The 15,951-nt window shown below is 39.9% G+C and overlaps 1 pseudogene; it reads left to right on the top strand.

Annotated features, from left to right (window-relative positions):
* The first annotated feature begins 312 nt into the window (after window positions 1–312).
* Window positions 313–1,272, top strand: LOC122431425 (annotated as a pseudogene).
* Window positions 1,273–15,951: the final 14,679 nt, after the last annotated feature.

Raw genomic sequence — 15,951 nt, forward strand, 5'->3', positions numbered from 1 at the left:
AGTCAATCCTCAGTTTTCATTGGAAGGACTGATGCTGAAGCTGAAGCTCCAATACTTTGGCCACGTGATGCAAAGAGCTGAATCATTGGAAAAGACCCTGATGGTGGGAAAGATTTAAGGCAGGAGGAGAAGTGAATGACAGAGGATGAGATGGTTGAATGGCATCACCAACTCAATGGACATGAGTTTGAGCAAGCTCTGGGAGATGGTGAAGGACAGGGAAGCCTTGTGTGCTCCAGTCCATGGGGTCACAAAGAGTTGAACACAACTGAACGACTGAACAAAATTGTTAGAAAAAGCAGACATTAATGCCTGGCTCCCAACTGAGTCTGGTGCCCGGGTCAGATCTGACCTTCTGGAGCTGAGAAGGGGCTTTATTTATGCCCCAGCAGAAGAGAGCCCTCCCTTGCTGGCAGCCCCTGAGAGACTCAGAGGTCACCATGGCGGCACCCTTACTGATCTTATTGCTGTCCTTTGTCCTGGGATCTGCTGCACAGGATGCCCAGGGTGACTAGAGTTTGGAGAAGATTATTGACGGAGTCCCATGTCCAAGAGGCTCCCAGCCCTGGAAGGTGGCCCTGTGCAAGGGCAGTCAGCCCCATTGTGGAGGCGTGCTGCTCAGCGAGCAGTGGGTGCCCATCACTGCCCACTGCATGATGAATGAGTACAATGTGCACATGCACAGTGATGGGCTGGTAGGAGGCCAGAAGATCAAGGCCACGCGGGCCTGTCCACCATCTGGGTTAGTCCATACAGACCCGCGCTAACAACCTCGTGCTGGTGAAGCTAAATGACTGGGCCAAGCTGTCATCTACTGTCAAGAACGTCAACCTGCCTTCCCACTGTGACCCCCCACCCGCCCCGGACCACGTGCACTGTTTATGGCTGGGGCACCACCACTAGCCCTGATGTGACCTTTCCAGCGCAGCTCATGTGCACAGGTGTCAAGCTCCTCTCCCCTCAAGACTTCAGGAAGGTTTGTAAGGACTTGCTGGGAGACTCCATGCTCTGTGCTGGCATCCTCAACTCCAGCACCTGTGGAATGGTGTGCCTGCAATAGTGACTCAGGGAGACCACTGATGTGCAAAGATATCTTGCAAGGCCTGGTGTCCTGGGGAAGTTTCCTTTGCGGCCAACCCAATGATCCAGGTGTCTATACCCAAGTCTGCAAGTACGTCGATCGGATAAGAGATCATGAGAAGATACCGACAATCTCTCCCTACTCCCATCTCTCCATCCCTACGCCTTGGAACAGGAAATTCACAGAAATAAGGACATCAGTGACTTACAGTTCTACACGACCTTATCTTTCCTCAGAGACATGTCAGAGCCTCAGCAGTATGTGTGTAAGCCAACAATACGTGTGTAAGCCAGTCAAATCAGTAAGGACCTAAAAACCAAAACAAATACAGAAACCTTGGTGCTGGTAAGGATGTAATGAGACCAGCCCTCTCTGCCACTGAAACTGTAATTTCATACAGTTTTTATGGAAGGGGATTTGGCAGTTTGAGTGGGACATTTGTTCTCTACCTTTGACCTAGTAATTCTAGTTGTCTACTAAAAAAAAAAAAATCCAAAATGTGGAGCAGAGTTTGAATTTGTCACAATATTGTTTTTTATAACACGATAGTGGAAACACTGAAGGTGTCTAGAAACAATGGATTGGTTAAACAGTAGGCTGGTTTGAGGCAAGGATACTCTGAAGGTGTTAAGGATAATAATTGTGCAGAATTCTTAGTATTATCTGAGGATGTTTATGCTATGTGGTACTAAATGAAGGAAGGAAGATACAGAAATATATGTGTATGTGATTCTCACTATGTAAAATGAAAATATTCACAAAATAAAACCTGAAAGGACATTTACCAGCCTGCATTTAAAAAAAAAAAAAGAAGACTTGCAAATCAATGGAGTAGAATCAAAGAGCCCAGAAATAAGCCCACACCTATAGGGACAGTTAATTTATGACAAAAGAGAAAAGAAACACAATTGAGAAAGGATATTCCCTTAATAAATGGTGTTGGGAAAACTGGACAACCACATGCGAAAGAATGAAACTAGTCTACTGTCTTACACAGCAAAAAAAAATTAATTCAAAATCATTTGAAGACTTTAAGACCGGAACCCATACAACTCCTAGGAGAAAACACAGGTAGTATGCTCTTTGACTTTCATCTCAGCAATATTCTTTTGAATGTTTCCTAAGGCAAAGGAAACAAAAGCAAAAGTAAACAAATAGGACTACAAACTAAAAGCTTCTGCAGAGCAAAGGAAACCATTAACAAAATGAAAATACAGCATACTGCATGGGAGAAAATATTTGCAAATCATATATCCAATAGGGGGTTAATATCCAAAATACACTACCCTGGTGGCTCAGATGGTAAAGTATCTGCCTGCAATGCAGGAGACCCAGGTTTGATCCCTGGGTTGGGAAGATCCACTGGCAGAGGAAATGGCTATTCACTCCAGTTCTTTCCTGGAGAGTCCCATGGACAGAGCAGTCTGGCAGTCTGGCAAAGAATTAGACACAACTGAGCAACTAACATACACATCTAAAATATACATGAAAAACTGACACAACAACAACAAAACCAGTTAAAAATGGTTAGAGAATAGACATTTTCCCAATGAAGACTTTCATGGGGCCAACAGGCATATGAAAAAATGCTCAATACTAATCATTATAGAAATGCAACTAAACCTACAGTGAGGTATCATCTCACACTCATTAGAATGACTGTTGTTACAAATACAGGGAATAACATGTTGGAAAGGGTGTGGTGAAAGGGAATATTCATACACTGTTGATGGGAGCATAAAACGGTGCAACCACTATGGAAAACAGTATGGAGATTCCTCAAGAAATTAAAAATAGAATTTTCATGTGATCCAACTATTTCACTTCTGGGTATTTATCCAAAGGCTACAAAAATACTAATTCATATATATATATATGTATATATATATATATATATATATATATATGCACACCTTTGTGTTCATGGCAGTAACTTACAATAGCCAAGAATCAAAGTACCATCAATGGATGAACTGACAAAGAAGGTGTAGTGTAGATGAGAACATCAAAGTCCATACCATTTGGGAAAAAAAGAGACTGTGATTAATTAAAAGTAAGCATGTGTGCCTAGTCATTTCTTTAGTAACCACAAAACTCAGTGTGCTCTGCTGAACATCAGTTTAATGGAATTAGAAATTCTGTTTGAAGCCTGAAGTTTCCATACAGTTGCCAATTTAGTCACTGAGGGCATGTTCACCCACGTTAAGAGAAAGTGGAATGTGGCCTGAGGTTGAATTTTGCATCCTGATGGCAGTGTCTTAAGCATAAAACCCCACTGTGAGGTCAAGATTAGAAAGATTAAGGGCACAGAGCAATTTTTCTTCGAAGAGCAAGCTCTAGACTTGTAGGTCTGCTTGATAACAGAGCTTTGATCTTTCTCATTTTGTTAATCTGTAAATCCAATCACACTCACAGTTGAGCGCAGGAATCTCATTCCCTCTCATGAGCAAGGCATTCCTCTGAGCTGCTATGTGGCCAGGCAGAAATTCTCCCTGAGAGAATTCACGGTAAGTCTCATGACTTAGACTTACGGTTACAAAATGCATTTTAGTTTTAAAGGGAGAAAGGAATGACACAATAACTATTGTAAATATTACGTACAATTAAGATAGAGGTGTTAGAATCAGTAAATCAGACATTTTCCAACTCAGCATATTTATTGTATATATTCTGCATATTTATATGTGCATATATGTATTAGAATTTGCACCAGAGAACAAGTGTTAGCAAACTTAACCCATTATGTTAGATTTGTAAAGGTTTCTAGGATTATGTGTGTGTGTGTGTGTGTGTGTGTGTGTGTGTGTGTGTTAGTAGAACATAAACACAGCATTCATAATGGGAAATAGAAACATATCATTGAGCTAACTTTCTAATCAGTCACTCAGGTAATGAAATTATTCAATGAATGACATTGGGTCAACTGATTATTAAAAAATCATTACTTCAGTTCTTATCCATCTGTTTCCCATGGATAAAAATTTTAAATGTTGGAAATTTGAAAAATTAATGTGTCAAAGAATGCCCATAAGAATATTTTTTTAAACAATCTTGTGTTTATTATGTGTTTGGATGTCTGTGGTCTGTGGTGTGGCGTGCAGGGTCTCTGTGTGGAGCACAGGCTCCATGCTGTGGCGTACAGACGTCTCTTTAGCTGCAGTACCTGGCTCTGCAGTGGGCAGGCTCAGCCGCGGTGCAGCGAGCCTAGTTGCCCACCGCACATGGGACTTTAGTTCACCGACCAGGGGTCAAACCCTTCACCTGCGCTGGAAGGCGGGTTCCCAACCACTGAACCACCAGGGAAGTCGCTGACGAGTCATGGAATAGGGAAAAAGGGTCATGAAAACTGAAAACCAGAGTGGAAGTTATTGAAAATATTGTCTATGTAAACATCTTAAATTTCTGGGGGGTAAGAAACTATGCAAAAGAAAGTCAGATCAAACTACAAAATACACAAAAGTAAATTAAGCCTCTCTGTATAAAAGTTAATATTTGTAACGTGTCAAAGAACTAATCTCTTGATTCTGCTTTAAAATCTTGCAAATCAGTAAGAAAAGGACCAACTTAAGTAGGGAAGGGGAAAATGATTAAGAATAGGTATTTTAGACTGAAAGAAATATAAGTAACTCAAAAACAAAATGTTCTATTTTAACCATACTAAAAGAAATGCAAAAGAAAATATTAAGATTCTGTATTTCACATATCAAATGAGATAGATATGAAAGTTTGATAATAGATAATTTTGCGAAGAGTGGGGAGAAATAAGCACTATTTGTGGAGGTTGAAATTGAGAAACTGTTTGGAAAAAACCAACTGTATTGACCCAAAGGTAAAACTGTATGTAACTGTTTATTCTAGCAATCTTAGTTTTAGATTTATCTAGTCATATTCACACATAAACAGAGATAACATGTACAGAAATAATTAGTGCACTTTTATTTTAAAAGGCAAAAATCTGAAAATAACCTTGATACTATCAGTAGGGAGTGTTTACATAAATTACATTATAGCTATACAACAAATGTGATGCTGCTATTAAAGAATGTGTCTTGCCCTGGAAATCCCATGGACAGAGGAGCCTGGAGGGCTGCTGTCCATTGGGTTGCAACAAGTTGGACATGAGTTAGTGACTAAACAACAACAGAATTAAAGAATGAGGTATGTTGATATGTGCCAAAATGAACAGAATGTATCTTTGAATGGATAATGGCAAAGTAGAGAAAGGTGTATGAAAAAACTCCCATTTGTATAAATATGAAGAAACTATAGACACTCATATCTATATAGCCACAGCAAAATTTTCGAAAAATATATATGAAACAGCTAATAATATTAAACTTCTCAGAAGTAAAATTGGAGCTCTGGGGTGGCAGGAAGATAAATTATTTTAAATCAATTGGCACCGGCTACATGGCATGCAATATCATAGTTTCTTGATCAGGGATCCAGCTAGTTCCCCCTGCAGTGCAAGTGCAGATTCTTAACAACTGGACCACCAGGGAAGTCCTTGGATCGTCTTTTTGTGTAACTTTTTGTACTACACAGATTCTTTTTACTGTATATATATGTCATTTTTATAATAATGAAATATTTTTATTTTTTCCTTATTATTTTTATTAGTTGGAGGTTAATTACTTTACAATACTGTAGTGGTTTTTGCCAAACATTCACATGAATCAGCCATGGATTTACATGTGTTCCCCATCCCGATCCCCCCTCCCGCCTCCCTCCCCATCCCATCCCTCTGGGTCTTCCCAGTGCACCAGCCCTTAGCACTTGTCTCATACATCCAACCTGGACTGGCGATCTGTTTCACCCTTGATAGTATACTTGTTTCAATGCTATTCTCTCAGAACATCACACCCTCACCTTCTCCCACAGAGTCCAAAAGTCTGTTCTCTACATCTGTGTCTCTTTTTCTGTTTTGCATATAGGGCTATCATTACCATCTTTCTAAATTCCATATATATGCGTTAGTATACTGTATTGGTCTTTATCTTTCTGGCTTACTTCACTCTGTATAGTGGGCTCCAGTTTCATCTACCTCATTAGAACTGATTCAAATGAATCTTTTTAATGGCTGAGTAATATTCCATTGTGTATATGTACCACAGCTTTCTTATCCATCCATCTGCTGATGGGCATCTAGGTTGCTTCCATGTCCTGGCTATTAAACAGTGCTGTGATGAACATTGGGGTACATGTGTCTCTTTCACATCTGGTTTCCTTGGTGTGGATGCCCAGAAGTGGGATTGCTGGGTCATATGGCAGTTCTATTTCCAGTTTTTTAAGGAATCTCCACACTGCTCTCCATAGCAGCTGTACTAGTTTGCATTCCCACCAACAGTGTAAGAGGGTTCCCTTTTCTCCACACCCTCTCCAGCATTTATTGCTTGTAGACTTTTGGATAGCAGCCATCCTGACTGGCGTGTAATGGTACCTCATTGTGGTTTTGATTTGCATTCCTCTGATAATGAGTGACGTTGAGCATCTTTTCATGTGTTTGTTAGCCATCTGTATGTCTTCTTTGGAGAAATGTCTGTTTAGTTCTTTGGCCCATTTTTTGATTGGATCATTTATTTTTCTGGGATTGAGCTTCAGGAGTTGCTTGTATATTTTTGAGATTAATCCTTTGTCGGTTGCTTCATTTGCTATTATTTTCTCCCATTCTGAAGGCTGTCTTTTCACCTTGCTTATAGTTTCCTTTGTTGTGCAAAAGCTTTTAAGTTTCATTAGGTCCCATTTGTTTATTTTTCTTTTATTTCCAATATTCTGGGAGGTGGGTCATAGAGGATCTTGCTGTGATTTATGTCAGAGAGTGTTTTGCCTATGTTCTCCCCTAGGAGTTTTATAGTTTCTGGTCTTACATTTAGATCTTTAATCCATTTTGAGTTTATTTTTGTGTATGGTGTTAGAAAGTGTTCTAGTTTCATTCTTTTACAAGTGGTTGACCAGTTTTCCCAGCACCACTTGTTAAAGAGGTTGTCTTTTTTCCGTTGTATATTCTTGCCTCCTTTGTTGAAGATAAGGTGCCCATAGGTACGTGGATTTATCTCTGGGCTTTCTATTTTGTTCCATTGATCTATATTTCTGTCTTTGTGCCAGTACCATATTGTCTTGATGACTGTAGCTTTGAAGTAGAGCCTGAAGTCAGGCAGGTTGATTCCTCAAATTCCATTCTTCTTTCTCAAGATTACTTTGGCTATTTGAGGTTTTTTGTATTTCCATACAAATTGTGAAATTATTTGTTCTAGTTCTGGAAGTATACCATTAACCATATGCTTATCTCAATAGATCTAGAAAAAGCCTTTGAGAAAATTCAACATCCATTTATGATAAAAACTCTCCAGAAAGCAGGAATAGAAGGAACATACCTCAACATATTAAAAGCTATATATGACAAACCCACAGCAAACGTTATGCTCAATGGTGAAAAATTGAAAGCATTTCCCCTAAAATCAGGAACAAGACAAGGGTGCCCACTCTCGCCACTACTATTCAACATAGTTTTGGAAGTTTTGGCCACAGCAATCAGAGCAGAGAAAGAAAAAAAGGAATCCAGATAGGAAAAGAAGAAGTGAAACTCTCACAGTTTGCAGATGACATGATCCTCTACATAGAAAACCCTAAAGACTCTACCAGAAAATTACTAGAGCTAATCAATGAATATAGTAAAGTTGCAGGATATAAAATTAACACACAGAAATCCCTTGCATTCCTATACGCTAACAATGAGAAGACAGAAAGAGAAATTAAGGAAACAATACCATTCACCATTGCCACAAAAAGAATAAAATACTTAGGAGTATATCTACCTAAAGAAACAAAAGACCTATACATAGAAAACTATAAAACACTGATGAAAGAAATCAAAGAGCACACAAATAGATGGAGAAATATACTATGTTCATGGATTGGAAGAATCAATTTTGTGAAAATGAGTATACTACCCAAACAATCTATAGATTCAATGCAATCCCTGTAATAATGAAATATTTTTAAAATGTCACTGCACTGTTCTCCAGATCTGCATCTCCATTCCTTCCCTGCAGATAAGTTCATCAGTACCATTTTTTCTGATTCCATGTGTATGCATTAATATATTTGTTTTCTGTTTCTAACTTGTTTCACTCTGTATAACAGGCTCTAGGTTCATCCACCTCATTAGAACTGACTCAAATTCAGTCTTTTTTATGGCTGAGTAATATTCCATTGTACATACACAGTAGGGGAAGGTAAAAGTGGGATAAATGGAGAAAGTAGCGTCGACATATATCCACGACCATGTGTAAAATAGACAGCTGGTGAGAAGTTGCTATGTGACACAGGGAGCCCAACCTTACCCTCTGTGATGCCCAGAGAGCTGGGATGGGGGGAGGAGGGAGGCTCCCGAGGGAGGAGATACGTGTATAGTTATGGCTGATCTGCATTGTTGTACAGCAGAAACCAGCATGGCATTGTAAGGCAATTTTCCTCCAGTTAAAAGATAAAAAAATCACTGCACTGAAGTTTTTAATGTTTGACTTCAGAATAATGATATCTATTGAATGAGTGCTGATCATGTGTCAAACACTGTGCTATGTTTTATAAATATTATTTCTTTTTAAAAAATTTATTGAAGTACAGTTGATTTACAATGTTGTGTTCATTTTTGCTGTACAGCAAAGTAATCCAGATACACACACACACACATACACATACATTCCTTTTCATATTCTTTTCTGTTACAGTTTATCACAGGATACTGATTGTAGTCCCATTGCTGTAGAATAGGATCTTGTTGTTAATCTATTCTATATATAATAGTTTACATCTTTCAATCCCACAATTTCAACCCATCCCTCCCCTACCCTGGGCACCCACAAGACTTTTCTGTATGTAAACATTATTTCTAAACCTCAGAACAACTATGAGGTAGAAATTATTTCTGTCTTCAATTTAAAGATGAGTAATGCAACATCACTCATTATCAGAGAAATGCAAATCAAAACCACAGTGAGGTACCATTACATGCCAGTCAGGATGGCTGCTATCCAAAAGTCTACAAGCAATAAATGCTGGAGAGGATGTGGAGAAAAGGGAACCCTCTTACACTGTTGGTGGGAATGCAAACTAGTACAGCTGCTATGGAGAGCAGTGTGGAGATTCCTTAAAAAACTGGAAATAGAACTGCCATATGACCCAGCAATCCCACTCCTGGGCATACACACTGAGGAAACCAGATCTGAAAGAGACACGTGCACCCCAGTGTTCATCGCAGCACTGTTTATGATAGCCAGGACGTGGAAGCAACCTAGATGCCCATCAGCAGACGAATGGATAAGGAAGCTATGGTACATATACACCATGGAATATTACTCAGCCATTAAAAAGAATTCATTTGAATCATTTCTAATGAGATGGATGAAACTAGAGCCCATTACACAGAGTGAAGTAAGCCAGAAAGATAAAGACCATTACAATATACTAACGCATATATATGGAATTTAGAAAGATGGTAATGATAGCCCTATATGCAAAACAGAAAAAGAGACACAGAACAGTACAGACTTTTGGACTCTGTGGGAGAAGGCAAGGGTGGGATGTTTCGAGAGAACAGCATCGAAACATGTATATTATCTAGGGTGAAACAGATCACCAGCCCAGGTTGGATGCATGAGACAAGTGCTCGGGCCTGGTGCATTGATAGGACCCAGAGGGATAGGGTAGAGAGGGAGGTGGGAGGGAGGATAGGGATGGGGAATACATGTAAATCCATGGCTGATTCTTGTCAGTGTATGACAAAAACCACTACAATATTGTAAAGTAATTAGCCTCCAACTAATAAAAATAAATGAAAAAAAAATAAAGATGAGTAATGAAAGTTTGGGTATGTTAAAAGACTTGCAGAAATTGCAAGTTATGCACTGTTATGTGCTACATTTACTCCGTCCAAAAGTCTCATTAACCAAGTGAATTAGAAGTTTGGGTTCTTAAGAAGCAATGCCAGGATCTAGCACATTTGTGAAAATGGGAACAATTTGCTCTCCTTTTGTAGCTTTATTGTTCGTTAGATTCATAAAATGTTCGTGGCAGAGGGAGGATTCCTAATCCTGGTGTGACACAGTAACTGGTAATGGTCTAGCCCTACTGCCATAAACAGCTATAAAACTAGATAAAACATGTGAAAAAGTACTTTCGGACACTGTACAACAGACACAACAGAACTGTGATCCCTCAATAAGGAAAACAAGTGAAGTGAGCTCCATGGTGATTGCAGCATTCTGCTCAGAGGCACATTGTGGTCGTAGCATCTGGGACTGGAGACCAGGAAGAGCACAGGTGTCTGGCTGAGCGAAGGAGACAGAATTCAGAGTTTCGAGATACTGTGGGGGCCTGGAATTTACAGACAGAGTAATAGGAAACAACTGCGCAGGAAGAAGGACTGTGGATGCTTGCCTGAGACTCCCACTTAGCGTTTAGCCGATACTACGATGTGCTTGCGCTGGGTGAGACTCTGAAATCCAGGGCGAAAACCAGTTACCAGGGAGCTGAGGAATCAATGGAGATTCCGGAGTTTACATGTGTTGTGAAGACATTTGAATTCCACCCACCACAGACTTTATTGATTGCCTCAGATAACTGACACTTCAGAAAAGCCACATCTGAGGATTCAGCCCAGCTCTAACAAAACTTACAAAGTCTCAAGATGATCAAGCTGATCCATAAGTAAACTAGTCTGCAAGTTAAAATTTCTCTCTTTAACTGGGACTGAAACTATAGCATCTTCAATATCTAGGATTAAGTAAAACATTATTAGACATGCAAAGACACAGCAAATGACCCATAATCAAGAGGAAAAATCAGTCAAGTATTAAGGACATGCAAAAATGACAAAGATGGTAGGAATTAACTTAACAGGACATAAAGCAACTATTACAAATATAGTCAAAGTATACAAAAATAAACCACTGCATGAAAAAGTTAATACTATTTTCAACATGTATCAAAGACCTAATGTCTTGATTCTACTTTAAAATATTACAAATCAAGAAGAAAAAGACCAATTTAAAAGAAATAGGAAAGGGGACAATGATTATGAATAGGCATTCTAAGCAGAAATAAGAACTTAAAAGGAGTAAATGAGAATAAGGAGGGAACAGATAAAAGTATTGTAGTGGAAAAAAATGGAAATTATAAAAGAGAAAGAAATAAGCTTTTTGGTATTGAAAGAAGTAATATCTGAAAAAAGTTCATCAGATCAGTTCAGTTCAGTCACTCAGTCGTGTCCAACTCTGCGACCCCATGGACTGCAGCACGCCAGGCCTCCCTGTCCATCACCAGCTCCTGGAGTTTTCCCAAACTCATGTCCATTGAGTCGGTGATGCCATCTAACCATCATCTCATCCTCTGTTGTCCTCTTCTTCTGCCCTCAATCTTTCCCAGCAATAAACTTGTAAGTAAATTATAAACTGTAGAAAAAAAATGTGTCAGTGACCTTGAAGACGGGAATAGAAATGATTAAATCTTAAATAAGGAGGAGTAAGAAAAGAATCTTGGTGAACTATGGGACAGTAACAAGTAGTAAGATATGTGTAATTGGAGTCCTGGAAGAAGCCAAGAAAGAGCTTAAGGGTAGAGGGAGGCAATGTATGAGAAAAATAGAGAAGGAAACAATGATTAAAATTTTTCAGATTTCATGTAGAATACAAGCTCATAGATCCAAGATTCAACAAGCCCCAAGCAAGATAAACAAAGTGACATCAATGCCCATTTTAAATATTGCAAACTAAGGAAAAAAGTCTTAAAAGTAACAAGAAAGAAGAGATACTACAGATGACAACAGAAATTCATAGTAGAAAGCTATAGAGAAAATTAACAACGCCAAAGTTGGTTCTTTGAAACTATTAATGATAATAAACCCTTAGAAAGATAAATCAAGAAAGAAAACATTCACCAATATGAGTAACAGACAAAAGTTATCACTGTAGGTATATGCTACAGTCATTAAAAAGAATATAACAAAATTCATGAACAACTTAATACCAATAAATTTGATAAATTAGTTTTTTGTACTTTGCTGTGTTGATGCCTTTGTTGAGCCCTGTCCTCCCTTTGCATGAAATTTCTCACGTGACTTGAGGTGAAAAAGGAAAAATCAGCAAAACAATACCATATTCAATGCAGCAAGTGATTCTAGATGCTACATAAGCCACACCACATTCTCAAACATTAAGATAGTTTTCGTTGGCCCATGAGCTGAAGGACTTTCCTGCCTGATTATGATCATTAGTGTCCTAAAATATTTTCTGTAACAGGATGACACTTTTAAGATTTCTAGCATTAAGTACAGTTTAGGTTATTACTTTATTCTGGGATAATTAACTGTTAAGTTTGAATGTGTGGAATTTACTCCTCTCTCAGAATCCCTGACCTTCTGTGGCTTATTAACATTATTGTAGGTCAGTATATCTGTTGTTCTGTTGGGGCAGAGGAGAAAGAATGGCTTAGCAGCCTTGGGAAATATGCTTCCATGTGCTTTCAGGCTGATGTTTATAGAACTATTGTTGATAAGAGTTGAATGAGACCAATGGAAGGATAAAATTCATTAGGGAGAAGAGTTTACACTTTCCTGATGGGATGTTGTGTTCCACACTCTCCAAAACAACTCTGAAAGTTGAAATGGGAACCCCATGAAATGCTGTAGAATCAAGGAACAACAAAATAGGCTGGACTTGTAGTTAATTCAGCAAGCATTTACTGAGACCGTGCTAGGTGCAAGAATCAGAAAAACACAGATACATATGATAACCTTGCCCTGGAATCAGTCTGCAGTGGTTTTTATTAATAGCTCTTAGTGCACATGAATCACTTGGGACGCTTTTAATAAATATTTATGGAAGGAGCACACCCCAGGCAATTAAACCCTCATCTCTGGAAGTAAGGCTCAAGCATCGGCGGTTTGGAAAGCCCCTGTGTTACATGTGCAGACATGATTTACGGAGGGTGAAAGCACAAACAAGCCAGAGGAAACACATCCGGAAAGGTATGATTTAGTTGGTGTTGGATGTAGAGAAAAATTTGCATAAATTTTGAGGATTCAAAGGAGGTAGTTAGAAATGAAATGAGCTTTCTACTGAGTGTAACAGGAAGGATTGGATGGGAATTAATGAAGTAAGAGAAAAATATGCATGAGAGAATAAGGGTGAAAAGGAGAAACACTAGCAGCTCTTCACTACCCCCTTTTCTCCTTTTTCTTCCCCCTCCTCTTACCCTCCTCTTCCTCCTCCTCCTCTTTTTTTTCTCTGCAACAGTGGGTCAGAGAACATGGGAGAGATTAAAATTAGGTAAACATTAGGGATAGTGATGTGTCTGACACAAGGTGAGAGGGTGTGGAGAAGAGGCTTTTACAGTGTTGATGGGAATGTAAATTGATACAGCGACTATGGAGAACAGTATGGAAATCCCTTAAAAACTAAGCATAGAACTACCATATGACCCAACATTCCTACTATTGGGCATAAACCCTGAGAAAACCATAACTCAAAAAGATGTGTACCTCAGTGTTCATTGCAGGACTATTTACAAAGCCAGGATGTGGAAGCAACCTAGATGTCCATCGACAGATTAATGGATAAAAAAGATGTGGTACATATATCCAGTGAAATATTCCTCAGTCAAAAAGAGGAATGAAATTGGATCATTTGTAGCGATGTGGATGAACCTAGAGTCTGTCATACAGAGTGAAGTAAGCCAGAAAAACAAATATATGTTAATGCATATATATGGAATCTAGAAGAAAGGAACTGATGGACCTATTTGCAGGCAGCAGTAGAGACGCAGGTGTAGAGAATGGGCTGGATGTGGGGGACAGAGAGGGTGGGACGAGCTGAGAGGGTAGCACTGAAGATGCACACTACCTCATGTAAAATAGACAGCTAGTGGGAAGCTGCTTCATAGCTCAGGAGCGCAACCCAGTGCCTTGTGACAACCCAGAGGGGTGGGACGGGAGGTGGAAGGGAGACTCAGTAGGGAGCGGGCATATGTATACGTAAGACTGATTCATGCTGTGGTACCGAAGAAGCTAACACAACATTGTAGAGCAATTATACTCCAATATAAAGGTAACCTTTGGAGCGAGTTTCTAAGCTGGTGAAGATGAATGTTTGAGAACGGACCGATCCCACCTTTAGACACTTACTTAAATGTTATTTGTTGTTGTTTTGTGAGCAAGCTTATGGATTTTACGCATTATGACCTGACCAAGATATAAACATTCTTCCTGGAAGGGAATTCCAGCTGTGGGGGGTCCTAGAAAGTCAGTGGGGTCTCGGTTCCTCTGCGTCAGTCTCCGCTGGACTAACACTGGAATGTTCGTAGGGGATGAAGGTAGGCTCTGGGACCTTGGCGTGTGCTGCTTTATTACACAGTTTTAGTTTAGAAGGTTTTAGTTCATGCCCACCTTACTTACATGGAAGACTTCCCAGGTGGCACAGTGGTAAACAATCCAGCTGCTGACGCAGGGGACACAAGAGACGTGGGTTTGATCCCTGGGTAAGGGAGATGCCGTGGAGAAGGAAATGGCAACCCACTCCAGTGTTCTTGCCTGGAAAGTTCCATGGACAGAGGAGCCTGGTGGGCTTCAGTCCGTGGGGTCGCAGAGAGTTGACAGGACCAAGCGCAGCACAGCCACACCTTATTCCAGCTTAGTCTGTCTTTCACAACTCATCTCAATGCTCCCGTCTCCAGGCACACCATCCCTGGATGACTCAACCCTACCTCTGCCTTTTAGGACACTGGGATAGAGAAGCATAATTGTGTTCCTTTCCCGATGCTACTTGTCCTGAAATTTTCCTTTCAGCCTACGGAAATCATAAAGCAATGAAGATGTAGGAGTTTTTCTTGATGTAACGGTAGCAAAAAAAAACCCACGTGCATAGTACAACATAGTTCATGTAAAATTTTATAGCATGTGTCTTCTTTGATGATTTTCAAATCCTTCAAAAGCCATTATTAAGAAAAGGAAACAGGCTTAAAAAGTTAAGTTTTTGCCAAAGTCATTTGGCCAGCACATGTCTTTTTCCAGATTTGTACCAGACAGTGCCTTTCCCCCACCTTTCATATGCGTTTCAAACGCCTTTCATATGTGTTTGAAAGGCATTCCTTTCCAGTTCATCAGAAATGTGCCAGAAGCTCATAGCATCTGAGAGTCAGAGGAAATCTTAGGCCACCCCTCCACTTATGCAGCCAGGGCAGTGATCCCCTCCACAGGGTTCTTTACAAGTAGACAGTTAGCTTCACTGGAATATCCTCAGCAGTGGGCATCTTATTCTTTGCTCAAGCAGCCCATTTCAGTGTTGAAGTGCCCCACTTATCATCTGCCTCCACACCAATATCTAGTATCATCAAATTTACACAGATAACCTAATTCCTGCCTAAGTGTTAGCAACAGCGGCACCATTTCTGAGAATATTTGCATTAGAAATAAAAGCCTTTGAACAGAATACCTTAGTAGGAAGCAATAAAACTAAAAGTGCAATGTGTGTGTCTATGGGTGTATGTGTTGCTCAGTTGTGTCCGACTTTTTGCAACCCCATGGACTTCTGGTGGGACTTTTGTGACCCCTGCTGGGCTTCTCTGTCCATGGGATTCTCCAGACAAGAATACTGGAGTGGGTAACCATTCCCTTCTCCAGGGAATCTTCCCAACCTAGGGATTGAATCCAGGTCTCCTACATTGCAGGCAGATTCTTTACCATCTGAGCCACCATGTAAGCCCCAAAGTGCAATAGCAGGCATCAGTAGGGGTTGTATCTGGGTCCTGCCATACTGGGGAGCCTCGTGGTCCTTACTGCATGAGGAACTTCTGGTTTGTCTTGTGACCACACCCTT

The sequence above is a fragment of the Cervus canadensis genome, chromosome 29 (genome assembly GCF_019320065.1).
Source record: "Cervus canadensis isolate Bull #8, Minnesota chromosome 29, ASM1932006v1, whole genome shotgun sequence".
NCBI classification, from domain to species: Eukaryota; Metazoa; Chordata; class Mammalia; order Artiodactyla; family Cervidae; genus Cervus; species Cervus canadensis.